The sequence below is a fragment of the Rhipicephalus microplus genome, unplaced genomic scaffold, assembly GCF_043290135.1.
Source record: "Rhipicephalus microplus isolate Deutch F79 unplaced genomic scaffold, USDA_Rmic scaffold_26, whole genome shotgun sequence".
Taxonomy (NCBI): Eukaryota; Metazoa; Arthropoda; class Arachnida; order Ixodida; family Ixodidae; genus Rhipicephalus; species Rhipicephalus microplus.
Window position 1 is genome coordinate 8,097,780 of NW_027464599.1, and position 27,440 is coordinate 8,125,219.

General features: G+C 51.9%; 2 non-coding genes across 2 annotated transcripts; both read right to left on the bottom strand.

Moving 5' to 3' along the window:
* Positions 1–1,221: 1,221 nt before the first annotated feature.
* Positions 1,222–1,295, bottom strand: TRNAN-GUU (transfer RNA asparagine (anticodon GUU)). Its single transcript has one exon. It is a non-coding gene; the product is annotated as a tRNA-Asn (tRNA).
* A 4,477-nt stretch (positions 1,296–5,772) lies between these two features.
* On the bottom strand, positions 5,773–5,846 carry TRNAN-GUU (transfer RNA asparagine (anticodon GUU)). The gene has a single exon. It is a non-coding gene; the product is annotated as a tRNA-Asn (tRNA).
* Between the last annotated feature and the right edge of the window lie 21,594 nt (positions 5,847–27,440).

Below are 27,440 nucleotides of genomic sequence, written 5' to 3' on the forward strand. Positions count from 1 at the left end.
TCACCGCTATCAGCCCAAAGAAAAAGAAGCGCCACACAACCACCGGGTGAGCTCGAACCTCCAACCAATCGGTCAACAGCAGATCGCGCTAGCCAATTGCGCCACGGACACAGTCGTGCTCCACTATCACCACCATCAGAACATATCTTCAAAGCAATCAGCGCAAAGAAAAAAAAAGCGACACACTGTCCCCGGGTGGGCTAGAAACTCCAACTTTTCGGTTAACAGCCGATCGCGCTAGCAAATTGCGCCACGGAGACAGTCCTGCTCTACTCTTACCACCGTCAGAATATATCTTCAAAGCTATCAGCTCAAAGAAAAAAAGCGCCGCACCACCACCGGGTGGGCTCGAACCTCCAACCTTTCGGTTAACAGTCGATCGCGCTAGCCAATTGCGCCACGGAGACAGTCCTGCTTCACTCTCACCACCATCAGAACATATCTTTAAAGCTATCAGCCCAAAGAAAAAAAAGCAACACACCACTCCCGGGAGGGCTCGAACCTCCAACCTTTCGGTTAACAGCCGATAGCGCTAGCCAATTGCGCCACGGAGACAGTCGTGCTCCACTCTCACCACCGTCAGAACATTTCTTCGGAGCTATCAGCCCAAAGAAAAAAAAGCGCCGAACCACCACCGGGTGGGCTCGAACCTCCAACCTTTCGGTTAACAGCCGATCGCGCTAGCCAATGGTGCCACGGAGACAGTCGTGCTCCACGCTCACCACCGTCAGAACATTTCTTCAGAGCTATCAGCCCAAAGAAAAAAAAAGCGCCAGACCACCACCTGGTGGGCTCGAACCTCCAACCTTTACGTTAACAGCGGATCGCGCTAGCCAATTGGGCCACGGAGACAGTCGTGCTCCACTCTCACCACCGTGAGAACATGTCTCTAAAGTTATCAGCGCAAAGAAAAAAGCAACACACCACTCCCAGGAGGGCTCGAACCTCCAACCTTTCGCTTAACAGCCGATCGCGCTAGCAAATTGCGCCACGGAGGCAGTCCTGCTATACTCTCACCACCATCAGAACATATCTTCAAAGCTATCAGCCGAAAGAAAAAAAAGTGCCGCACCACCACCGGGTGGGCTCAAACCTCCAACTTTTCGGTTAACTGCAAACCGCGTTAGCCAACTGCGCCACGCAGACAGTCGTGCTCCACTCTCACCACCATCAGGACATATCTTCAAAGCTATCAGCGAAATGAAAAAAAAAGTGACACACCGTCCCCGGGTGGGCTCAAACCTCCAACCTCTCGGTTAACAGCCGATCGCGCTTGCCAATTGCGCCACGGAGACAGTCCTGCTATACTCTCACCACCCTCAGAACATATCTTCAAAGCTATCAGTCCAAAGAAAAAAAGCGCTGCACCATTCCGGGTGGGCTCGAACCTCCAACCTTTCGTCTAACAGCCGATCGCGCTAGCCAATTGCGCCACGGAGACAGTGAGGCTCCACTTTCACCACTATCAGAACATATCTTCAAAGCTTTTAGCGCAAAAAAAACGACACACCGCCCCAGTGGGCTCGAAACTCCAAGCTTTCGGTTAACAGCCGATCACGCTAGCCAATTGCGCAACGGAGACAGTCCTCCACTCTCACCACCATCAGAACATATCTTCAAAGCTATCAGCCCAAAGAAAAAAAAGCGCCGCACTACCACCGGGTGGGCTCGAACCTCCAACGTTTCGGTTAACAGCCGATCACGCTCGCCAATTGCGCCATGGAGACAGTCGTGCTCCACTCTCACTAACATCAGAACATATCTTCAACCCTATCAGCCCAAAGAAAAAAAGCGGCGCACCACCCCCGGGTGGGCTCGAACCTCCATCCTTTCTGTTAACAGCCGATCGCGCTAGCCAATTGCGCCACGAACAGAGTCGTGCTCCACTCTCACCACCATCAGAACATATCTTCAAAGCTATCAGCGCAAAGAAAAAAAAAGCGACACACCGTCCCCGGGTGGGCTCGAAACTCCAACCTTTCGGTTAACAGCCGATCGCGCTAGCCAATTGCGCCACGGAGACTGTCCTGCTCCACTCACACCACCATCAGAACATATCTTCAAAGCTATCAGCTCAAAAAAAAAGCGCCGCGATACTACCGGGTGGGCTCGAAACTCCAAGCTTTCGGTTAACAGCCGATCGCGCTAGCCAATTGTGCCACGGAGACAGTCCTGCTCTACTCTCACCACCATCAGAACATATCTTCAAAGCTATCAGCCCAAAGAAAATAGCGCCGCCCCACCACCGGGTGGGCTCGAACCTCTAACCTTTTCGTTAACAGTCGATCGCGTTAGCCAATTGCGCCACGGAGACAGTCCTGCTTCACTCTCACCACCATAAGAACATATCTTGAAAGTTTTCAGCCCTCAGAAAAATAAGCCCTCACCACCACCGGGTGGGCTCGAACCTCCAACCTTTTGGTTAACAGCCGATCGCGCTAGCCAATTGCGCCACGGAGACAGTCGTGCTCAGGTCTCACCACCGTGAGAACATGTCTCCAAAGTTATCAGCGCAAAAAAAAGCAACACACCACTCCCGGGAGGGCTCGAACCTCCAACCTTTCGCTTAACAGCCGATCGCGCTAGCAAATTGCGCCACGGAAACAGTCCTGCTATACACTCAATACCATCAGAACATATCTTCAAAGCTATCAGCCTAAAGAAAAAAAGTGCCGCACCACCACCAGGTGGGCTCGAACCTCCAACTTTTTGGTTAACTGCAAATCGCGCTAGCCAACTGCGCCACGGAGACAGTCGTGCTCCACTCTCACCACCGTACGAACATTTCTTCACAGCTATCAGCCCAAAGAAAAAGAAGCGCCCCACCACCACCGGGTGGGCTCGAACCTGCAACCTTTCGGTCAACAGCAGATCGCGCTAGCCAATTGCGCCACGGAGACAGTCGTGCTCCACTCTCACCACCATCAGAACATATTTTCAAAGCTGTCAACGAAAAGAAAAAAAAGCGACACACCGTCCCCGGGTGGGCTCAAACCTCCAACCTCTCGGTTAACAGCCGATCGCGCTAGCCAATTGCGTCACGGAGACAGTCCTGCTATACTCTCACCACCATCAGAACATATCTTCAATGCTATCAGCCCAAAGAAAAAAAGCGCCGCACCACCCCCGGGTGGGCTCGAGCCTCCAACCTTTCGGCTAACAGCCGATCGCGCTAGCCAATTGCGCCACGGAGACAGTCCTGCTCCACTCTCACCACCATCAGAACATATCTTCAAAGTTATCAGCCTATAGAAAAAAGCCAGCACCACCACCGGGTGTGCTCGAACCTCCAACATTTCGGTTAACGCCCGAACGCGCTAGCCCATTGCGCCACGGAGACAGTCCTGCTCCACTCCAGCCACCATCAGAACATATCTCTAAAGCTATCAGCCCAAAGAAAAAAAAGCAACACACCACTCCCGGGAGGGCTCGAACCTCCAACCTTTCGGTTAACAGCCGATAGCGCTAGCCAATCGCGCCACGGAGACAGTCGTGCTCCACTCTCACCACCGTAAGAACATTTCTTCGGAGCTATCAGCCCAAAGAAAAAAAGCGCCGAACCACCACCGGGTGGGCTCGAACCTCCAACCTTTCGGTTAAAAGCCGATCGCGCTAGCCAATGGCGCCACGGAGACAGTCGTGCTCCACGCTCACCACCGTCAAAACATTTCTTCAGAGCTATCAGCCCGAAGAAAAAAAAAGCGCCGCACCACCACCTGGTGGGCTCGAACCTCCAACCTTTACGTTAACAGCGGATCGCGCTAGCCAATTGGGCCACGGAGACAGTCGTGCTCCACTCTCACCACCATTAGAACATATCTTCAAAGCTATCAGCGCAAAGAAAAAAGCAACACACCACTCCCGGGAGGGCTCAAGCCTCCAACCTTTCGCTTAACAGCCGATTGCGATAGCAAATTGCGCCACGGAGGCAGTCCTGCTATACTCTCACCACCATCAGAACATATCTTCAAAGCTATCAGCCCAAAGAAAAAAAAGTGCCGCACCACCACCGGGTGGGCTCGAACCTCCAACTTTTCGGTTAACTGCAAATCGCGCTAGCCAACTGCGTCACGGAGACAGTCGTGCTCAACTCTCACCACCACCAGGACATTTCTTCAGAGCTATCAGCCCAAAGAAAAAGAAGCGCCGCACCACCACCAGGTGGGCTCGAACCTCCAACCTTTCAGTCAACAGCAGATCGCGCTAGCCAATTGCGCCACAGAGACAGTCGTGCTCAACTCTCACAACCATCAGAACATATCTTTAAAGCTATCAGCGAAAAGAAAAAAAAGCGACACACCGTCCCCAGTGGGCTCGAAACTCCAAGCTTTCGGTTAACAGCCGATCACGCTAGCCAATCGCGCAACGGAGACAGTCCTGCTCCACTCTCACCACCATCACAACATATCTTCAAAGCTATCAGCGCAAAGAAAAAAAACTGCCGAACCACCGGGTGGGCTAGAACCTCCAACTTTTCGGTTAACTGCAAATCGCGCTAGCCAACTGCGCCACGGAGACAGTCGTGCTCCACTCTCACCACCGTCAAAACATTTCTTCACCGCTATCAGCCCAAAGAAAAAGAAGCGCCACACAACCACCGGGTGAGCACGAACCTCCAACCAATCGGTCAACAGCAGATCGCGCTAGCCAATTGCGCCACGGACACAGTCGTGCTCCACTATCACCACCATCAGAACATATCTTCAAAGCAATCAGCGCAAAGAAAAAAAAAGCGACACACTGTCCCCGGGTGGGCTAGAAACTCCAACTTTTCGGTTAACAGCCGATCGCGCTAGCAAATTGCGCCACGGAGACAGTCCTGCTCTACTCTTACCACCGTCAGAATATATCTTCAAAGCTATCAGCTCAAAGAAAAAAAGCGCCGCACCACAACCGGGTGGGCTCGAACCTCCAACCTTTCGGTTAACAGTCGATCGCGCTAGCCAATTGCGCCACGGAGACAGTCCTGCTTCACTCTCACCACCATCAGAACATATCTTTAAAGCTATCAGCCCAAAGAAAAAAAAGCAACACACCACTCCCGGGAGGACTCGAACCTCCAACCTTTCGGTTAACAGCCGATAGCGCTAGCCAATTGCGCCACGGAGACAGTCGTGCTCCACTCTCACCACCGTCAGAACATTTCTTCGGAGCTATCAGCCCAAAGAAAAAAAAGCGCCGAGCCACCACCGGGTGGGCTCGAACCTCCAACCTTTCGGTTAACAGCCGATCGCGCTAGCCAATGGTGCCACGGAGACAGTCGTGCTCCACGCTCACCACCGTCAGAACATTTCTTCAGAGATATCAGCCCAAAGAAAAAAAAGCGCCAGACCACCACCTGGTGGGCTCGAACCTCCAACCTTTACGTTAACAGCGGATCGCGCTAGCCAATTGGGCCACGGAGACAGTCGTGCTCCACTCTCACCACCGTGACATGTCTCTAAAGTTATCAGCGCAAAGAAAAAAGCAACACACCACTCCCAGGAGGGCTCGAACCTCCAACCTTTTGCTTAACAGCCGATCGCGCTAGCAAATTGCGCCACGGAGGCAGTCCTGCTATACTCTCACCACCATCAGAACATATCTTCAAAGCAATCAGCCGAAAGAAAAAAAAGTGCCGCACCACCACCGGGTGGGCTCAAACCTCCAACTTTTCGGTTAACTGCAAACCGCGTTAGCCAACTGCGCCACGCAGACAGTCGTGCTCCACTCTCACCACCATCAGGACATATCTTCAAAGCTATCAGCGAAATGAAAAAAAAAGTGACACACCGTCCCCGGGTGGGCTCAAACCTCCAACCTCTCGGTTAACAGCCGATCGCGCTAGCCAATTGCGCCACGGAGACAGTCCTGCTATACTCTCACCACCCTCAGAACATATCTTCAAAGCTATCAGTCCAAAGAAAAAAAGCGCTGCACCACTCCGGGTGGGCTCGACCCTCCAACCTTTCGTCTAACAGCCGATCGCGCTAGCCAATTGCGCCACGGAGACAGTGAGGCTCCACTTTCACCACTATCAGAACATATCTTCAAAGCTTTCAGCGCAAAAAAAAACGACACACCGCCCCAGTGGGCTCGAAACTCCAAGCTTTCGGTTAACAGCCGATCACGCTAGCCAATTGCGCAACGGAGACAGTCCTTCTCCACTCTCACCACCATCAGAACATATCTTCAAAGCTATCAGCCCAAAGAAAAAAAAGCGCCGCACTACCACCGGGTGGGCTCGAACCTCCAACCTTTCGGTTAACAGCCGATCACGCTCGCCAATTGCGCCATGGAGACAGTCGTGCTCCACTCTCACTAACATCAGAACATATCTTCAACGCTATCAGCCCAAAGAAACAAAAGCGGCGCACCACCCCCGGGTGGGCTCGAACCTCCATCCTTTCTGTTAACAGCCGATCGCGCTAGCCAATTGCGCCACGAACAGAGTCGTGCTCCACTCTCACCACCATCAGAACATATCTTCAAAGCTATCAGCGCAAAGAAAAAAAAAGCGACACACCGTCCCCGGGTGGGCTCGAAACTCCAACCTTTCGGTTAACAGCCGATCACGCTAGCCAATTGCGCCACGGAGACAGTCATGCTTCACTCTCACCACCATCAGAACATATCTTCAAAGGTATCAGCCCAAAGAAAAAAAAGCGCCGCACTACCACCGGGTGGGCTCTAACCTCCAACCTTTCGGTTAACAGCCGATCGCGCTCGCCAATTGCGCCATGGAGACAGTCGTGCTCCACTCTCGCCAACATCAGAACATATCTTCAAGCTATCAGCCCAAAGAAAAAAAAGCGCCGCACCACCCCCGGCCGGGCTCGAACCTCCATCCTTTCTGTTAACAGCCGATCGCGATAGCCAATTGCGTCACGGAGACAGTCGTGCTCCACTCTCACCACCATTAGAACAAATCTTCAAAGCAATCAGCGCAAAGAAAAAAAAGCGACACACCGTCCCCGGGTGGGCTCGAAACTCCAAAATTTCGGTTAACAGCCGATCGCGCTAGCTAATTGCGCCACGGAGACAGTGAGGCTCTACTTTCACCACCATCAGAACATATCTTCAAAGCTATCCGCTCAAAGAAAAAAAAGCGCCGCGATACTACCGGGTGGGCTCGAAACCCCAAGCTTTCGGTTAACAGCCGATCGCGCTAGTCAATTGCGCCACGGAGACAGTCCTGCTCTACTCTCACCATCATCAGAACATATCTTCAAAGCTATCAGCCCAAAGAAAAAAACCGCCGCACCACCACCGGGTGGGCTCGAACCTCAAACCTTTCGGTTAACAGCCGATCACGCTAGCCAATTGCGCCACGGAGACAGTCCTGCTTCACTCTCACCACCATCAGAACATATCTTCAAAGCTATCAGCGCAAAGAAAAAAGCAACACACCACTCCTGGGAGGGCTCAAACCTCCAATTCTTCGGTTAACAGCCGAACGGGCTAGCCAATTGCGCCACGGAGACAGCCGTGCTCAGATCTCACCACCGTGAGAACATGTCTCCAAAGTTATCAGTGCAAAAAAAAAGCAACACACCACTCCCGGAAGGGCTCGAACCTCCAACCCTTCGCTTAACAGCCGATCGCGCTAGCAAATTGCGCCACGGAGACAGTCCTGCTTCACTCTCACCACCATCAGAACATATCTTCAACGCTATCAGCCCAAAGAAAAAAAAGCGGCGCACCACCCCCGGGTGGGCTCGAACCTCCATCCTTTCTGTTAACAGCCGATCGCGCTAGCCAATTGCGCCACGAACAGAGTCGTGCTCCACTCTCACCACCATCAGAACATATCTTCAAAGCTATCAGCGCAAAGAAAAAAAAAGCGACACACCGTCCCCGGGTGGGCTCGAAACTCCAACCTTTCGGTTAACAGCCGATCACGCTAGCCAATTGCGCCACGGAGACAGTCATGCTTCACTCTCACCACCATCAGAAAATATCTTCAAAGCTATCAGCCCAAAGAAAAAAAAGTGCCGCACCACCACCGGGTGGGCTCGAACCTCCAACTTTTTGGTTAACTGCAAATCGCGCTAGCCAACTGCGCCACGGAGACAGTCGTGCTCCACTCTCACCACCGTCCGAACATTTCTTCACAGCTATCAGCCCAAAGAAAAAGAAGCACCCCACCACAACCGGGTGGGCTCGAACCTGCAACCTTTCGGTCAACAGCAGATCGCGCTAGCCAATTGCGCCACGGAGACAGTCGTGCTCCACTCTCACCACCATCAGAACATATTTTCAAAGCTGTCAGCGAAAAGAAAAAAAAAGCGACACACCGTGCCCGGGTGGGCTCAAACCTCCAACCTCTCGGTTAACCTTTTAAATGCCGCACTATGAAGCAGTAAGAAAAAAACTAAAATTTATGTTGATAATTTGCATTGGCCTTCTAAATTAACTATGATCAAAAATACAGCCACATTCACAATGACTAAGCATGTTTTTTCGCATGTTCCATTTTTGGAACATTGGCATTTCCCATATGCAAAACACACATTTTTTCTGGAACAACATCAGTCGGGTTTCCTTATTCAGGATAACCGAAGAATAATATTTAGCGTCATACGATGTCTCTGAAAAGTATGAATATTTATAACAACACTTTCTGAAAATTTCTTCTTTCATACTACTGGCTGTACTACAGTGAGCAAATCAAAAAACGCGGTAAGCGGCAAAGCCTTTCTTGTGCAGCCGCTTTTTGCACTGCTGGCACTGATTCGTTGTATTCTTCTTGCATTCCGCGCACCTTCCCCGAGTCGTTGAGATGATGTAGTGGCCATCAGTTTTTCTGTCCTCATGTCTCGGATGAACCCGGGGTCCAGGTTTTAAAGTGAGTTTCTGCTTGAGCTGCAGCAAGGACACGGTGACGTCCCGCCGAAAGGCGATGTGCGTCATGGCGGCATCACTACCCTTGTGAAGCTCGCAGTGGAGGAGCCATCCTGCGACGATAGCCATGTTCAAACCCTTGCTGGAAAGGTTTTACCACCATTTCTTGCTCCTCAGTCTCGGTCAATAGCTTCCGAGGAGGCGGTCCATCACATCTACTCCACCCCTGCCCTCATTGTATTTTCTGATCAATTATGGTTGAAGAATGTCCACCTTTTTGTTTGAGCGTCGTGAGGAGCATTTCGCACTTCCAACAGGCTTGTGGCTGAGGTGGTTAGAAGAAACTGTGACGACAACATTGTCATTCCACCTGCATGCGCAGACTGCCCCGTCACACTTTTAGTGGAAAGATCCTCTTTCTTCCTTTTCGATGTTTTTCAAGCTCTTCAGTGGACAACCACCGGTTCTTGTATCTCGCACAGCCCCTGTCGCTCGAATCCCCTTGTCAGCCAGTTTCGTCAAGAGGCCGTGAGAAGTGAAGAAGTTGTCAAAGTAGACTTCGTGATGTTCAGGCGCTTCCAGGACCGATACCATATTGCTAACAACCCTGGTCCCGAGAGGTGTCTTGTCGTCCTTCTCCTTCTTCTCACAATATATTTCCATCGCATAGGGGTACCCCTTCGAAGAGCACATCATCCATATTTTGTACCCGAATCGAAATGGTTTACCGCGAATGAACATTTTGCACGAGTGGTGGCCATAATAGGGCACCATTGACTTGTCGATGCTGAGCCTTTCTTTGAACACTCCAAACTGGCGGAAACATTTGGAGATTTCGTCGTAAAACGGCTGATGTGTGCCCATTTTTCCCCTGCTTTCAACTGAGTGTTGTCAACAACATGAAAGAACCTCTTCAACTGCCGGAACCTTTTTGCGGGCCATCACTGTCGCGACTTTAGACACACAAAGATCTTCTGCAGTGCTTCAATACGAGTGCTCAGACGGAACAGAGTGGTACGAGCTGAAAAGTAAGATGCCGAAAAACTGACCTATGTCCGCTCCTGTGACGTCTACCTCCTCCCTCTTTTGGAGTGCGTATCTTGCAGTTAGTTCAGCCAGTGAACCAAGATACTCCGGAGAAATAAATTTGCTGACAGCATAAATGGGCTCATGTTTTGCAGGATCAGGAAATGCCTCTAGCAATAATGGAGGACTCTCGCTGGGAAGTGTTTTGTCAAACGTGGCATGGTCACCCCATACTGGTGTATGGGAGTGCTTTGTAGTATTTGTTTTCCGAGCGTTCGTTGAAGCTTTCCGTCCTTTTCCAGCAGTGAATTGCCGCCCCGCTGGTTTCTTTTGTCGTGGCTCAGGACTCGAACATGCAGAAGGCGAATCAACGTCTTCATCCCTGCACTGCATAACTTCAACGTGCCCACAAACATCATCAGGGACAACTTCAGAAAAGTCGTTTTCGATCACGTGCTCCTCGTCAGTAATATTGCCATCTCCAACAGGCGGCAATTGGCATACAGACGCACCTTGGCGTTCGTCATCGGGAAGGCTGAACAAAAGGTCAATTGCTGCCTCCAAAGTCAGGAAGCGTTGTTCCATGACCTACCACGAAAGTTATTGCGGTGTAAAGCACAGTACTGCAAAAATAAAACCAGCCGCAAGGTAGTTTTCTACTCACATTCACAGGGATTGATGCAGCTAGGCACTGTAGTTCAATGCTGCTCTTTCCACGTGTCTGAAAAACTCAAAATGACGCCCAGGAAAGCTAATGTTCAAGTTTCTGCCAAGCGCCGCCCAGCGGGCGCCATCGACAAGGCAAAAAAAGAAAAAGAACAAGGCGAAACGCTCGCGCTCGTCTACGCTGCGTTTGACACTGTGAAACGGCAATGTTCCAAAAAAGGAACATCCGCACAAAGCTCTCAAGCTGAAAACTAGATTGTCTTTGTTATTTTTTTATTGTATTGCCACGTAATCCCGAACTATTTGCCGATATTTTAGTTCTGCTTTGCTCACTGCAACATTACTTTTTCCTGCGGAATAGTGCAACAAACATCTGGTGGTCAAGGAGCGCAAAATATGCCTATTTTAAAAAATTTATCTATTGATTCTCCGCAGGTTCATAATAGAAATTAAAACTGCTACGTTCTTCACAAGCATCAATGAGTATGCGTAAACATAAAATTTTAATATGCGATATATTGGAGAGGAAACAAAAAATTAGGTTTCGTATGTTCCAATTTTGGAACATTGGCAAGTAAAAGGATAACAGCCGATCACTCTAGCCAATTGCGCCACGGAGACAGTCATGCTCCACTCTCACCACCATAAGAACATATCTTCAAAGCTATCAGCCCAAAGAAAAAAAAGCGCCGCACTACCACCGGGTGGGCTCTAACCTCCAACTTTTCGGTTAACAGCCGATCGCGGTCGCCAATTGCGCCATGGAGACAGTCGTGCTCCACTCTCACCAACATCAGAACATATCTTCAAGCTATCAGCCCAAAGAAAAAAAAAGCGCCGCACCACCCCCGGCCGGGCTCGAACCTTTATCCTTTCTGTTAACAGCCGATCGCGATAGCCAATTGCGTCACGGAGACAGTCGTGCTCCACTCTCACCACCATTAGAACATATCTTCAAAGCAATCAGCGCAAAGAAAAAAAAGCGACACACCGTCCCCGGGTGGGCTCGAAACTCCAACTTTTTGGTTAACAGCCGATCGCGCTAGCCAATTGCGCAACGGAGACAGTCCAGCTCTACTCTCACCACTATCAGAACATATCTTCAAAGCTATCAGCTCAAAGAAAAAAAAAGCGCCGCACCACTACCGGGTGGGCTCGAAACTCCAAGCTTTCAGTTAACAGCCGATCGCGCTAGCCAATTGCGCCACGGAGACAGTCCTGCTCCACTCTCACCACCATCAGAAAATATCTTCAAAGCTATCAGCCCCCAAAAAAAGCACCGCACCACCACCTGGTGGGATCGCACCGCCAACCTTTTGGTTAACAGTCGATCGCGCTAGCCAATTGCGCCACGGAGACAGTCCTGCTTCACTCTCACCACCATCAGAATATATCTTCAAAGCTATCAGCCCATAGAAAAAAGCCAGCACCACCACCGGGTGTGCTCGAACCTCCAACCTTTCGGTTAACGGCCGAACGCGCTAGCCAATTGCGCCACGGAGACAGTCCTGCTCCACTCTAGCAACCATCAGAACATATCTTCAAAGCTATCAGCCCAAAGAAAAAAAGCGCCGCCTCACCACCGGGCGGGCTCGAACCTCAAACCTTTTCGTTAACAGTCGATCGCGCTAGCCAATTGCGCCACGGAGACAGTCCTGCTTCACTCTCACCACCATCAGAACATATCTTCAAAGCTATCAGCCCATAGAAAAATAAGCCCTCACCACCACCGGGTGGGCTCGAACCTCCAACCTTTCGGTTAACAGCCGAGCGGGCTAGCCGATTGCGCCACGGAGACAGTCGTGCTCAGATCTCACCACCATTCGAACATATTTTCAAAGCTATCAGCGCAAAGAAAAAAGCAACACACCACTCCCGGGAGGGCTCAAACCTCCAATTCTTCGGTTAACAGCCGAACGGGCTAGCCGATTGCGCCACGGAGACAGTCGTGCTCAGATCTCACCACCGTGAGAACATGTCTCCAAAGTTATCAGCGCAAAAAAAAGCAACACACCACTCCCGGGAGGGCTCGAACCTCCAACCTTTCGCTTAACAGCTGATCGCGCTAGCAAATTGCGCCACGGAGACAGTCCTGCTATACTCTCAATACCATAAGAACATATCTTCAAAGCTATCAGCCCAAAGAAAAAGAAGCGCCCCACCACCACCGGGTGGGCTCGAACCTGCAACCTTTCGGTCAACAGCAGATCGCGCTAGCCAATTGCGCCACGGAGACAGTCGTGCTCCACTCTCACCACCATCAGGACATATCTTCAAAGCTATCACCGCAAAGAAAAAAAAGCGACACACCGTCCCCGGGTGGGCTCGAAACTCCAAGCTTTCGGTTAACAGCCGATCACGCTAGCCAATTGCGCCACGGAGACAGTCATGCTTCACTTTCACCAACATCAGAACATATCTTCAAGCTATCAGCCCAAAGAAAAAAAAGCGCCGCACCACCCCCGGCCCGGCTCGAACCTCCATCCTTTCTGTTAACAGCCGATCGCGATAGCCAATTGCGTCACGGAGACAGTCGTGCTCCACTCTCACCAACATTAGAACAAATCTTCAAAGCAAGCAGCGCAAAGAAAAAAAAGCGACACACCGTCCCCGGGTGGGCTCGAAACTCCAACATTTCGATTAACAGCCGATCGCGCTAGCCAATTGCGCCACGGAGACAGTCCTGCTCTACTCTCACCACCATCAAAACATATCTTCAAAGCTATCAGCTCAAAGAAAAAAAAAGCGCTGCACCACTACCGGGTGGGCTCGAAACTCCAAGCTTTCAGTTAACAGCCCATTGCGCTAGCCAATTGCGCCACGGAGACAGTCCTGCTCCACTCTCACCACCCTCAGAACATTTCTTCGGAGCTATCAGCCCAAAGAAAAAAAAGCGCCGCACAACCACCGGGTGGGCTCGAACCTAAAACCTTTCGGTTAACAGCTGATCGCGCTAGCCAATGGCGCCACGTAGATAGTCGAGCTCCACGCTCACCACCGTCAGAACATTTCTTCAGAGCTATCAGCCCAAAGAAAAAAAAGCGCCGCACCACCACCTGGTGGGCTCGAACCTCCAACCTTTACGTTAACAGCGGATCGCGCTAGCCAATTGGGCCACGGAGACAGTCGTGCTCCACTCTCACCACCGTCAGAACATTTCTTCGGAGCTATCAGCCCAAAGAAAAAAAAGCGCCGCACCACCACCGGATGGGCTCGAACCTAAAACCTTTCGGTTAACAGCTGATCGCGCTAGCCAATGGCGCCACGTAGATTGTCGTGCTCCACGCTCACCACCGTCAGAACATTTCTTCAGAGCTATCACCGCAAAGAAAAAAAAGCGACACACCGTCCCCGGGTGGGCTCGAAACTCCAAGCTTTCGGTTAACAGCCGATCACTCTAGCCAATTGCGCCACGGAGACAGTCATGCTCCACTCTCACCACCATCAGAACATATCTTCAAAGCTATCAGCCCAAAGAAAAAAAAGCGCAGCACTACCACCGGGTGGGCTCTAACCTCCAACCTTTCGGTGAACAGCCGATCGCGCTCGCCAATTGCACCATGGAGACAGTCGTGCTCCACTCTCACCAACATCAGTACATATCTTCAAGCTATCAGCCCAAAGAAAAAAAGCGCCGCACCACCCCCGGCCGGGCTCGAACCTTTATCCTTTCTGTTAACAGCCGATCGCGATAGCCAATTGCGTCACGGAGACAGTCGTGCTCCACTCTCACCACCGTCAGAACATTTCTTCGGAGCTATCAGCCCAAAGAAAAAAAAGCGCCGCACCACCACCGGGTGGGCTCGAACCTCCAACCTTTCGGTTAACAGCCGATCGTTCTAGCCAATGGCGCCACGGAGACAGTCGTGCTCCACGCTCATCACCGTCAGAACATTTCTTCAGAGCTATCAGCCCAAAGAAAAAAAAAGCGCCGCACCACCACCTGGTGGGCTCGAACCTCCAACCTGTACGTTAACAGCGGATCGCGCTAGCCAATTGGGCCACGGAGACAGTCGTGCTCCACTCTCACCACCATAAGACATATCTTCAAAGCTATCAGCGCAAAGAAAAAAGCAGCACACCACTCCCAGGAGGGATCGAACCTCCAACCTTTCGCTTAACAGCCGATCGCGCTAGCAAATTGCGCCACGGAGGCAGTCCTGCTATACTCTCACCACCATCAGAACTTATCTTCAAAGCTATCAGCCCAAAGAAAAAAAAGCGACACACCGTCCCCGGGTGGGCTCGAAACTCCAACATTTCGATTAACAGCCGATCGCGCTAGCCAATCGCGCCACGGAGACAGTCCTGCTCTACTGTCACCACCATCAGAACATATCTTCAAAGCTATCAGCTCAAAGAAAAAAAAGCGCCGCACCACTACCGGGTGGGCTCGAAACTCCAAGCTTTCAGTTAACAGCCGATCGCGCTAGCCAATTGCGCCACGGAGACAGTCCTGCTCCACTCTCACCACCATCAGAACATATCTTTAAAGCTATCAGCCCAAAGAAAAAAAAGCAACATACCACTCCCGGGAGGGCTCGAACCTCCAACCTTTCGGTTAACAGCCGATAGCGCTAGCCAATTGCGCCACGGAGACAGTCGTGCTCCACTCTCACCACCGTCAGAACATTTCTTCGGAGCTATCAGCCCAAAGAAAAAAAAGCGCCGCACCACCACCGGGTGGGCTCGAACCTAAAACCTTTCGGTTAACAGCTGATCGCGCTAGCCAATGGCGCCACGTAGATAGTCGTGCTCCACGCTCACCACCGTCAGAACATTTCTTCAGAGCTATCAGCCCAAAGAAAAAAAAGCGCCGCACCACCACCTGGTGGGCTTGAACCTCCAACCTTTACGTTAACAGCGGATCGCGCTAGCCAATTGGGCCACGGAGACAGTCGTGCTCCACTCTCACCACCATTAGAACATATCTTCAAAGCTATCAGCGCAAAGAAAAAAGCAGCACACCACTCCCAGGAGGGATCGAACCTCCAGCCTTTCGCTTAACAGCCGATCGCGCCAGCCAATTGCGCCACGAACAGAGTCGTGCTCTACTCTCACCACCATCAGAACATATCTTCAAAGCTATCAGCCCAAAGAAAAAAAAGCGACACACCGTCCCCGGGTGGGCTCGAAACTCCAAGCTTTCAGTTAACAGCCGATCGCGCTAGCCAATTGCGCCACGGAGACAGTCCTGCTCCACTCTCACCACCATCAGAACATATCTTAAAGCTATTAGCCCAAAGAAAAAAAAGCAACATACCACTCCCGGGAGGGCTCGAACCTCCAACCTTTCGGTTAACAGCCGATAGCGCTAGCCAATTGCGCCACGGAGACAGTCGCGCTCCACTCTCACCACCGTCAGAACATTTCTTCGGAGCTATCAGCCCAAAGAAAAAAAAGCGCCGCACCACCACTGGGTGGGCTCGAACCTAAAACCTTTCGGTTAACAGCTGATCGCGCTAGCCAATGGCACCACGTAGATAGTCGTGCTCCACGCTCACCACCGTCAGAACATTTCTTCAGAGCTATCAGCCCAAAGAAAAAAAAGCGCCGCACCACCACCTGGTGGGCTCGAACCTCCAACCTTTACGTTAACAGCGGATCGCGCTAGCCAATTGGGCCACGGAGACAGTCGTGCTCCACTCACCACCATTAGAACATATCTTCAAAGCTATCAGCGCAAAGAAAAAAGCAGCACACCACTCCCAGGAGGGATCGAACCTCCAACCTTTCGCTTAACAGCCGATTGCGCTAGCAATTTGCGCCACGGAGGCAGTCCTGCTATACTCTCACCACCATCAGAACATATCTTCAAAGCTATCAGCCCAAAGAAAAAAAAGTGCCGCACCACCACCGGGTGGGCTCGAACCTCCAGCTTTTCGGTTAACTGCAAATCGCGCTAGCCAACTGCGCCACGGAGACAGTCGTGCTCCACTCTCACCACCGCCAGGACATTTCTTCATAGCTATCAGCCCAAAGAAAAAAAGCGCCGCACCACCACCGGGTGGGCTCGAACCTCAAACCTTTTGGTTAACAGTCGATCGCGCTAGCCAATTGCGCCACAGAGACAGTCCTGCTTCACTCTCACCACCATCAGAACATATCTTCAAAGCTATCAGCCCATAGAAAAATAAGCCCACACCACCACCGGGTGGGCTCGAACCTCCAACCTTTTGGTTAACAGCGGATCGCGCTAGCCAATTACGCCACGGAGAGAGTCGTGCTCCACTCTCACCACCATTCGAACATATTTTCAAAGCTATCAGCGCAAAGAAAAAAGCAACACACCACTCCTGGGAGGGCTCAAACCTCCAATTCTTCGGTTAACAGCCGAACGGGCTAGCCAATTGCGCCACGGAGACAGCCGTGTTCAGATCTCACCACCGTGAGAACATGTCTCCAAAGTTATCAGTGCAAAAAAAGCAACACACCACTCCTGGGAGGGCTCGAACCTCCAACCTTTCGCTTAACAGCCGATCGCGCTAGCAAATTGCGCCACGGAGACAGTCCTGCTATACTCTCAATACCATCAGAAAATATCTTCAAAGCTATCAGCCCAAAGAAAAAAAAGTGCCGCACCACCACCGGGTGGGCTCGAACCTCCAACTTTTTGGTTAACTGCAAATCGCGCTAGCCAACTGCGCCACGAAGACAGTCGTGCTCCACTCTCACCACCGTCCGAACGTTTCTTCACAGCTATCAGCCCAAAGAAAAAGAAGCGCCCCACCACAACCGGGTGGGCTTGAACCTGCAACCTTTCGGTCAACAGCAGATCGCGCTAGCCAATTGCGCCACGGAGACAGTCGTGCTCCACTCTCACCACCATCAGAACATATTTTCAAAGCTGTCAGCGAAAAGAAAAAAAAAGCGACACACCGTCCCCGAGTGGGCTAAAACCTCATACCTCTCGGTTAACAGCCGATCGCGCTAGCCAATTGCGTCACTGAGACAGTCCTGCTATACTCTCACCACCATCAAAACATATCTTCAAAGCTATCAGCCCAAAGAAAAAAAGCGCCGCACCACCCCAGGGTGGGCTCGAACCTCCAACCTTTCGGCTAACAGCCGATCGCGCTAGCCAATTGCGCCACGGAGACAGCCGTGCTCCACTATCACCACCATCAGAACATATCTTCAAAGCTATCACCGCAAAGAAAAAAAAGCGACACACCGTCCCCGGGTGGGCTCGAAACTCCAAGCTTTCGGTTAACAGCCGATCACTCTAGCCAATTGCGCCACGGAGACAGTCATGCTCCACTCTCACCACCATCAGAACATATCTTCAAAGCTATCAGCCAAAAGAAAAAAAAGCGCAGCACTACCACCGGGTGGGCTCTAACCTCCAACCTTTCGGTTAACAGCCGATCGCGCTCGCCAATTGTGCCATGGAGACAGTCGTGCTTCACTCTCACCAACATCAGAACATATCTTCAAGCTATCAGCCCAAAGAAAAAAAAGCGCCGCACCACCCCGGCCGGGCTCGAACCTTTATCCTTTCTGTTAACAGCCGATCGCGATAGCCAATTGCGTCACGGAGACAGTCGTGCTCCACTCTCACCACCGTCAGAACATTTCTTCGGAGCTATCAGCCCAAAGAAAAAAAAGCGCCGCACCACCACCGGGTGGGCTCGAACCTCCAACCTTTCGGTTAACAGCCGATCGCTCTAGCCAATGGCGCCACGGAGACAGTCGTGCTCCACGCTCATCACCGTCAGAACCTTTCTTCAGAGCTATCAGCCCAAAGAAAAAAAAAGCGCCGCACCACCACCTGGTGGGCTCGAACCTCCAAGCTGTACGTTAACAGCGGATCGCGCTAGCCAATTGGGCCACGGAGACAGTCGTGCTCCATTCTCACCACCATTAGAACATATCTTCAAAGCTATCAGCGCAAAGAAAAAAGCAGCACACCACTCCCAGGAGGGATCGAACCTCCAACCTTTCGCTTAACAGCCGATCGCGCTAGCAAATTGCGCCACAGAGGCAGTCCTGCTATACTCTCACCACCATCAGAACATATCTTCAAAGCTATCAGCCCAAAGAAAAAAAAGCGACACACCGTCCCCGGGTGGGCTCGAAACTCCAACATTTCGATTAACAGCCGATCGCGCTAGCCAATTGCGCCACGGAGGCAGTCCTGCTCTACTGTCACCACCATCAGAACATATCTTCAAAGCTATCAGCTCAAAGAAAAAAAAGCGACACACCGTCCCCGGGTGGGCTCGAAACTCCAACCTTTCGGTTAACAGCCGATCGCGCAAGCCAATTGCGCCACGAAGACAGTCGTGCTCCACTCTCACTAACATCAGAACATATCTTAAAAGCTATCAGCCCAAAGAAAAAAAGCGGCGCACCACCCCCGGGTGGGCTCGAACCTCCACCCTTACTGTTAACAGCCGATCGCGCTAGCCAATTGCGCCACGGAGACAGTCGTGCTCCACTCTCACCACCATCTGAACATATCTTCAAAGCTATCAGCGCAAAGAAAAAAAAACCGACACACCGTCCCCGAGTGGGCTCGAAACTCCAACCTTTCGGTTAACAGCCGATCGCGCTAGCCAATTGCGCCACGGAGACAGTCCTGCTCCACTCTCACTACCATCAGAACATATCTTCAAAGCTATCAGCTCGAAGAAAAAAAAAGCGCCGCGCCGCTACCGGGTGGGCTCGAACCTCCAACCTTTCGGTTAACACCCGATCACGCTCGCCAATTGCGCCATGGAGACAGTCGTGCTCCACTCTCACTATCAGAACATATCTTCAAAGCTATCAGCCCAAAGAAAAAAAGCGGCGCCCCACGCCCGGGTGCGCTCGAACCTCCATCCTTTCTGTTAACAGCCGATCGCGCTAGCCAATTGCGCCACGGAGACAGTCGTGCTCCACTCTCACCACCATCAGAACATATCTCCAAAGCTATCAGCTCAAAGAAAAAAAAGCGCCGCGCCACTACCGGGTGGGCTCGAAACTCCAAGCTTTCGGTTAACAGCCGATCGCGCTAGCCAATTGCGCCACGGAGACAGTCCTGCTCTACTCTCACCACCATCGGAACATATCTTCAAAGCTGTCAGCCCAAAGAAAAAAAGCGCCGCACCACCACCGGGTGGGCTCGAACCTCAAACATTTTTATTAACAGCCGATCGCGCTAGCCAATTGCGCCACGCAGACAGTCCTGCTCTACTCTCACCACCATCAGAACATATCTTCAAAGCTATCAGCTCAAAGAAAAAAAAGCGCCGCACCACTACCGGGTGGGCTCGAAACTCCAAGCTTTCAGTTAACAGCCGATCGCGCTAGCCAAATGCGCCACGGAGACAGTTCTGCTCCACTCTCACCACCATCAGAACATATCTTCAAAGCTATCAGCCCAAAGAAAAAATGCGCCGCACCACCACCGGGTGGGCTCGAACCTCCAACCTTTCGGTTAACAGTCGACCGCGCTAGCCAATTGCGCCACGGAGACAGTCCTGCTTCACTCTCACCACCATTAGAACATAACTTCAAAGCTATCAGCGCAATGAAAAAAGAAACACACCACTCCCAGGAGGGCTCGAACCTCCAACCTTTCGCTTAACAGCCGATCGCGCTAGCAAATTGCGCCACGGAGGCAGTCCTGCTATACTCTCACCCCCATCAGAACATATCTTCAAAGCTATCAGCACAAAGAAAAAAAAGTGCCGCACCACCACCGGGTGGGCTCGAACCTCCAACTTTTCGGTTAACTGCAAATCGCGCTAGCCAACTGCGCCACAGAGACAGTCGTGCTCCACTCTCACCACCGCCAGGACATTTCTTCAGAGCTATCAGCCCAAAGAAAAAGAAGCGCCGCACCACCACCAGGTGGGCTCAAACCTCCAACCTTTCAGTCAACAGCAGATCGCGCTAGCCAATTGCGCCACAGAGACAGTCGTGCTCCACTCTCACCACCATCAGAACATATCTTCAAAGCTATCAGCGAAAAGAAAAAAAAGCGACACACCGTCCCCGGTTGGGCTCAAACCTCCAACCTCTCGGTTAACAGCCGATCGCGCTAGCCGATTGCGCCACGGAGACAGTCCTGGTATACTCTCACCACCCTCAGAACATTTCTTCGGAGCTATCAGCCCAAAGAAAAAAAAGCGCCGCACCACCACCGGGTGGGCTCGAACCTAAAACCTTTCGGTTAACAGCTGATCGCGCTAGCCAATGGCGCCACGTAGATAGTCGAGCTCCACGCTCACCACCGTCAGAACATTTCTTCAGAGCTATCAGCCCAAAGAAAAAAAAGCGCCGCACCACCACCTGGTGGGCTCGAACCTCCAACCTTTACGTTAACAGCGGATCGCGCTAGCCAATTGGGCCACGGAGACAGTCGTGCTCCACTCTCACCACCGTCAGAACATTTCTTCGGAGCTATCAGCCCAAAGAAAAAAAAGCGCCGCACCACCACCGGATGGGCTCGAACCTAAAACCTTTCGGTTAACAGCTGATCGCGCTAGCCAATGGCGCCACGTAGATAGTCGTGCTCCACGCTCACCACCGTCAGAACATTTCTTCAGAGCTATCACCGCAAAGAAAAAAAAGCGACACACCGTCCCCGGGTGGGCTCGAAACTCCAAGCTTTCGGTTAACAGCCGATCACTCTAGCCAATTGCGCCACGGAGACAGTCATGCTCCACTCTCACCACCATCAGAACATATCTTCAAAGCTATCAGCCCAAAGAAAAAAAAGCGCAGCACTACCACCGGGTGGGCTCTAACCTCCAACCTTTCGGTGAACAGCCGATCGCGCTCGCCAATTGCACCATGGAGACAGTCGTGCTCCACTCTCACCAACATCAGTACATATCTTCAAGCTATCAGCCCAAAGAAAAAAAGCGCCGCACCACCCCCGGCCGGGCTCGAACCTTTATCCTTTCTGTTAACAGCCGATCGCGATAGCCAATTGCGTCACGGAGACAGTCGTGCTCCACTCTCACCACCGTCAGAACATTTCTTCGGAGCTATCAGCCCAAAGAAAAAAAAGCGCCGCACCACCACCGGGTGGGCTCGAACCTCCAACCTTTCGGTTAACAGCCGATCGTTCTAGCCAATGGCGCCACGGAGACAGTCGTGCTCCACGCTCATCACCGTCAGAACATTTCTTCAGAGCTATCAGCCCAAAGAAAAAAAAAGCGCCGCACCACCACCTGGTGGGCTCGAACCTCCAACCTGTACGTTAACAGCGGATCGCGCTAGCCAATTGGGCCACGGAGACAGTCGTGCTCCACTCTCACCACCATAAGACATATCTTCAAAGCTATCAGCGCAAAGAAAAAAGCAGCACACCACTCCCAGGAGGGATCGAACCTCCAACCTTTCGCTTAACAGCCGATCGCGCTAGCAAATTGCGCCACGGAGGCAGTCCTGCTATACTCTCACCACCATCAGAACTTATCTTCAAAGCTATCAGCCCAAAGAAAAAAAAGCGACACACCGTCCCCGGGTGGGCTCGAAACTCCAACATTTCGATTAACAGCCGATCGCGCTAGCCAATCGCGCCACGGAGACAGTCCTGCTCTACTGTCACCACCATCAGAACATATCTTCAAAGCTATCAGCTCAAAGAAAAAAAAGCGCCGCACCACTACCGGGTGGGCTCGAAACTCCAAGCTTTCAGTTAACAGCCGATCGCGCTAGCCAATTGCGCCACGGAGACAGTCCTGCTCCACTCTCACCACCATCAGAACATATCTTTAAAGCTATCAGCCCAAAGAAAAAAAAGCAACATACCACTCCCGGGAGGGCTCGAACCTCCAACCTTTCGGTTAACAGCCGATAGCGCTAGCCAATTGCGCCACGGAGACAGTCGTGCTCCACTCTCACCACCGTCAGAACATTTCTTCGGAGCTATCAGCCCAAAGAAAAAAAAGCGCCGCACCACCACCGGGTGGGCTCGAACCTAAAACCTCTCGGTTAACAGCTGATCGCGCTAGCCAATGGCGCCACGTAGATAGTCGTGCTCCACGCTCACCACCGTCAGAACATTTCTTCAGAGCTATCAGCCCAAAGAAAAAAAGCGCCGCACCACCCCAGGGTGGGCTCGAACCTCCAACCTTTCGGCTAACAGCCGATCGCGCTAGCCAATTGCGCCACGGAGACAGCCGTGCTCCACTTTCACCACCATCAGAACATATCTTCAAAGCTATCACCGCAAAGAAAAAAAAGCGACACACCGTCCCCGGGTGGGCTCGAAACTCCAAGCTTTCGGTTAACAGCCGATCATTCTAGCCAATTGCGCCACGGAGACAGTCATGCTCCACTCTCACCACCATCAGAACATATCTTCAAAGCTATCAGCCAAAAGAAAAAAAAGCGCAGCACTACCACCGGGTGGGCTCTAACCACCAACCTTTCGGTTAACAGCCGATCGCGCTCGCCAATTGCGCCATGGAGACAGTCGTGCTTCACTCTCACCAACATCAGAACATATCTTCAAGCTATCAGCCCAAAGAAAAAAAAGCGCCGCACCACCCCGGCCGGGCTCGAACCTTTATCCTTTCTGTTAACAGCCGATCGCGATAGCCAATTGCGTCACGGAGACAGTCGTGCTCCACTCTCACCACCGTCAGAACATTTCTTCGGAGCTATCAGCCCAAAGAAAAAAAAGCGCCGCACCACCACCGGGTGGGCTCGAACCTCCAACCTTTCGGTTAATAGCCGATCGCTCTAGCCAATGGCGCCACGGAGACAGTCGTGCTCCACGCTCATCACCGTCAGAACCTTTCTTCAGAGCTATCAGCCCAAAGAAAAAAAAGCGCCGCACCACCACCTGGTGGGCTCGAACCTCCAAGCTGTACGTTAACAGCGGATCGCGCTAGCCAATTGGGCCACGGAGACAGTCGTGCTCCATTCTCACCACCATTAGAACATATCTTCAAAGCTATCAGCGCAAAGAAAAAAGCAGCACACCACTCCCAGGAGGGATCGAACCTCCAACCTTTCGCTTAACAGCCGATCGCGCTAGCAAATTGCGCCACAGAGGCAGTCCTGCTATACTCTCACCACCATCAGAACATATCTTCAAAGCTATCAGCCCAAAGAAAAAAAAGCGACACACCGTCCCCGGGTGGGCTCGAAACTCCAACATTTCGATTAACAGCCGATCGCGCTAGCCAATTGCGCCACGGAGGCAGTCCTGCTCTACTGTCACCACCATCAGAACATATCTTCAAAGCTATCAGCTCAAAGAAAAAAAAGCGACACACCGTCCCCGGGTGGGCTCGAAACTCCAACCTTTCGGTTAACAGCCGATCGCGCAAGCCAATTGCGCCACGAAGACAGTCGTGCTCCACTCTCACTAACATCAGAACATATCTTAAAAGCTATCAGCCCAAAGAAAAAAAGCGGCGCACCATCCCCGGGTGGGCTCGAACCTCCACCCTTACTGTTAACAGCCGATCGCGCTAGCCAATTGCGCCACGGAGACAGTCGTGCTCCACTCTCACCACCATCTGAACATATCTTCAAAGCTATCAGCGCAAAGAAAAAAAAACCGACACACCGTCCCCGAGTGGGCTCGAAACTCCAACCTTTCGGTTAACAGCCGATCGCGCTAGCCAATTGCGCCACGGAGACAGTCCTGCTCCACTCTCACCACCATCAGAACATATCTTCAAAGCTATCAGCTCGAAGAAAAAAAAAGCGCCGCGCCGCTACCGGGTGGGCTCGAACCTCCAACCTTTCGGTTAACACCCGATCACGCTCGCCAATTGCGCCATGGAGACAGTCGTGCTCCACTCTCACTATCAGAACATATCTTCAAAGCTATCAGCCCAAAGAAAAAAAGCGGCGCACCACGCCCGGGTGCGCTCGAACCTCCATCCTTTCTGTTAACAGCCGATCGCGCTAGCCAATTGCGCCACGGAGACAGTCGTGCTCCACTCTCACCACCATCAGAACATATCTCCAAAGCTATCAGCTCAAAGAAAAAAAAGCGCCGCGCCACTACCGGGTGGGCTCGAAACTCCAAGCTTTCGGTTAACAGCCGATCGCGCTAGCCAATTGCGCCACGGAGACAGTCCTGCTCTACTCTCACCACCATCGGAACATATCTTCAAAGCTATCAGCCCAAAGAAAAAAAGCGCCGCACCACCACCGGGTGGGCTCGAACCTCAAACATTTTTATTAACAGCCGATCGCGCTAGCCAATTGCGCCACGCAGACAGTCCTGCTCTACTCTCACCACCATCAGAACATATCTTCAAAGCTATCAGCTCAAAGAAAAAAAAGCGCCGCACCACTACCGGGTGGGCTCGAAACTCCAAGCTTTCAGTTAACAGCCGATCGCGCTAGCCAAATGCGCCACGGAGACAGTTCTGCTCCACTCTCACCACCATCAGAACATATCTTCAAAGCTATCAGCCCAAAGAAAAAATGCGCCGCACCACCACCGGGTGGGCTCGAACCTCCAACCTTTCGGTTAACAGTCGACCGCGCTAGCCAATTGCGCCACGGAGACAGTCCTGCTTCACTCTCACCACCATTAGAACATAACTTCAAAGCTATCAGCGCAATGAAAAAAGAAACACACCACTCCCAGGAGGGCTCGAACCTCCAACCTTTCGCTTAACAGCCGATCGCGCTAGCAAATTGCGCCACGGAGGCAGTCCTGCTATACTCTCACCCCCATCAGAACATATCTTCAAAGCTATCAGCACAAAGAAAAAAAAGTGCCGCACCACCACCGGGTGGGCTCGAACCTCCAACTTTTCGGTTAACTGCAAATCGCGCTAGCCAACTGCGCCACAGAGACAGTCGTGCTCCACTCTCACCACCGCCAGGACATTTCTTCAGAGCTATCAGCCCAAAGAAAAAGAAGCGCCGCACCACCACCAGGTGGGCTCAAACCTCCAACCTTTCAGTCAACAGCAGATCGCGCTAGCCAATTGCGCCACAGAGACAGTCGTGCTCCACTCTCACCACCATCAGAACATATCTTCAAAGCTATCAGCGAAAAGAAAAAAAAGCGACACACCGTCCCCGGTTGGGCTCAAACCTCCAACCTCTCGGTTAACAGCCGATCGCGCTAGCCGATTGCGCCACGGAGACAGTCCTGGTATACTCTCACCACCATCAGAACATATCTTCAAAGCTATCAGTCCAAAGAAAAAAAGCGCCGCACCACTCCGGGTGGGCTCGAACCTCCAACCTTTCGTCTAACAGCCGATCGCGCTAGCCAATTGCGCCACAGAGACAGTGAGGCTCCACTTTCACCACCATCAGAACATATCTTCAAAGCAATCAGCGCAAAAAAAAGCGACACACCGTCCCCAGTGGGCTCGAAACTCCAAGCTTTCGGTTAACAGCCGATCACGCTAGCCAATTGCGCAACAGAGACAGTCCAGCTCCACTCTCACCACCATCAGAACATATCTTCAAAGCTATCAGCCCAAAGAAAAAAAGCGCCGCACTACCACCGGGTGGGCTCGAACCTCCAACCTTTCGGTTAACAGCCGATCGCGCTCGCCAATTGCGCCATGGAGACAGTCGTGCTCCACTCTCACTAACATCAGAACATATCTTCAAAGCTATCAGCCCAAAGAAAAAAAGCGGCGCACCACCCCCGGTTGGGCTCGAACCTCCATCCTTTCTGTTAACAGCCGATCGCGCTAGCCAATCTCGCCACGGACACAGTCGTGCTCCACTTTCACCACCATCAGAACATATCTTCAAAGCTATCAGCGCAAAGAAAAAAAAGCGACACACCGTCCCCGGGTGGGCTCGAAACTCCAACCTTTCGGTTAACAGCCGATCGCGCTAGCCAATTGCGCCACGGAGACAGTCCTGCTCAACTCTCACCCCCATCAGAACATATCTTCAAAGCTATCAGCTCAAAGAAAAAAAAGCGCCGCGCCGCTACCGGGTGGGCTCGAAACTCCAAGCTTTCGGTTAACAGCCGATCGCGCTAGCCAATTGCGCCACGGAGACAGTCCTGCTCTACTCTCACCACCATCAGAACATATCTTCAAAGCTATCAGCCCAAAGAAAAAAAGCGCCGCACCACCACCGGGTGGGCTCGAACCTCAAACATTTTTGTTAACAGTCGATCGCGCTAGCCAATTGCGCCACGGAGACAGTCCTGCTTCACTCTCACCACCATCAGAACATATCTTCAAAGCTATCAGCCCATAGAAAAATAAGCCCACAGCACCACCGGGTGGGCTCGAACTTCCAACCTTTTGGTTAACAGCCGATCGCGCTAGCCAATTGCGCCACGGAGAGAGTCGTGCTCCACTCTCACCACCATTCGAACATATTTTCAAAGCTATCAGCGCAAAGAAAAAAGCAACACACCACTCCCGGGAGGGCTCAAACCTCCAATTCTTCGGTTAACAGCCGAACGGGCTAGCCAATTGCGCCACGGAGACAGTCGTGCTCAGATCTCACCACCGTGAGAACATGTCTCCAAAGTTATCAGCGCAAAAAAAAGCAACACACCACTCCCGGCAGGGCTCGAACCTCCAACCTTTCGCTTAACAGCCGATCGCGCTAGCAAATTGCGCCACGGAGACAGTCCTGCTATACTCTCAATACCATCAGAACATATCTTCAAAGCTATCAGCCCCCCAAAAAAAGTGCCGCACCACCACCGGGTGGGCTCGAACCTGCAACCTTTCGGTCAACAGCAGATCGCGCTGGCCAATTGCGCCACGGAGACAGTCGTGCTCCACTCTCACCACCATCAGAACATATCTTCAAAGCTGTCAGCGAAAAGAAAAAAAAGGCGACACACCGTCACCGGGTGGGCTCATACCTCCAACCTCTCGGCTAACAGCCGATCGCGCTAGCCAATTGCGCCACGGAGACAGTCCTGCTCTACTCTCACCACCATCAGAACATATCTTCAAAGCTATCAGCCCAAAGAAAAAAAGCGCCGCACCACCACCGGGTGGGCTCGAACCTCAAAC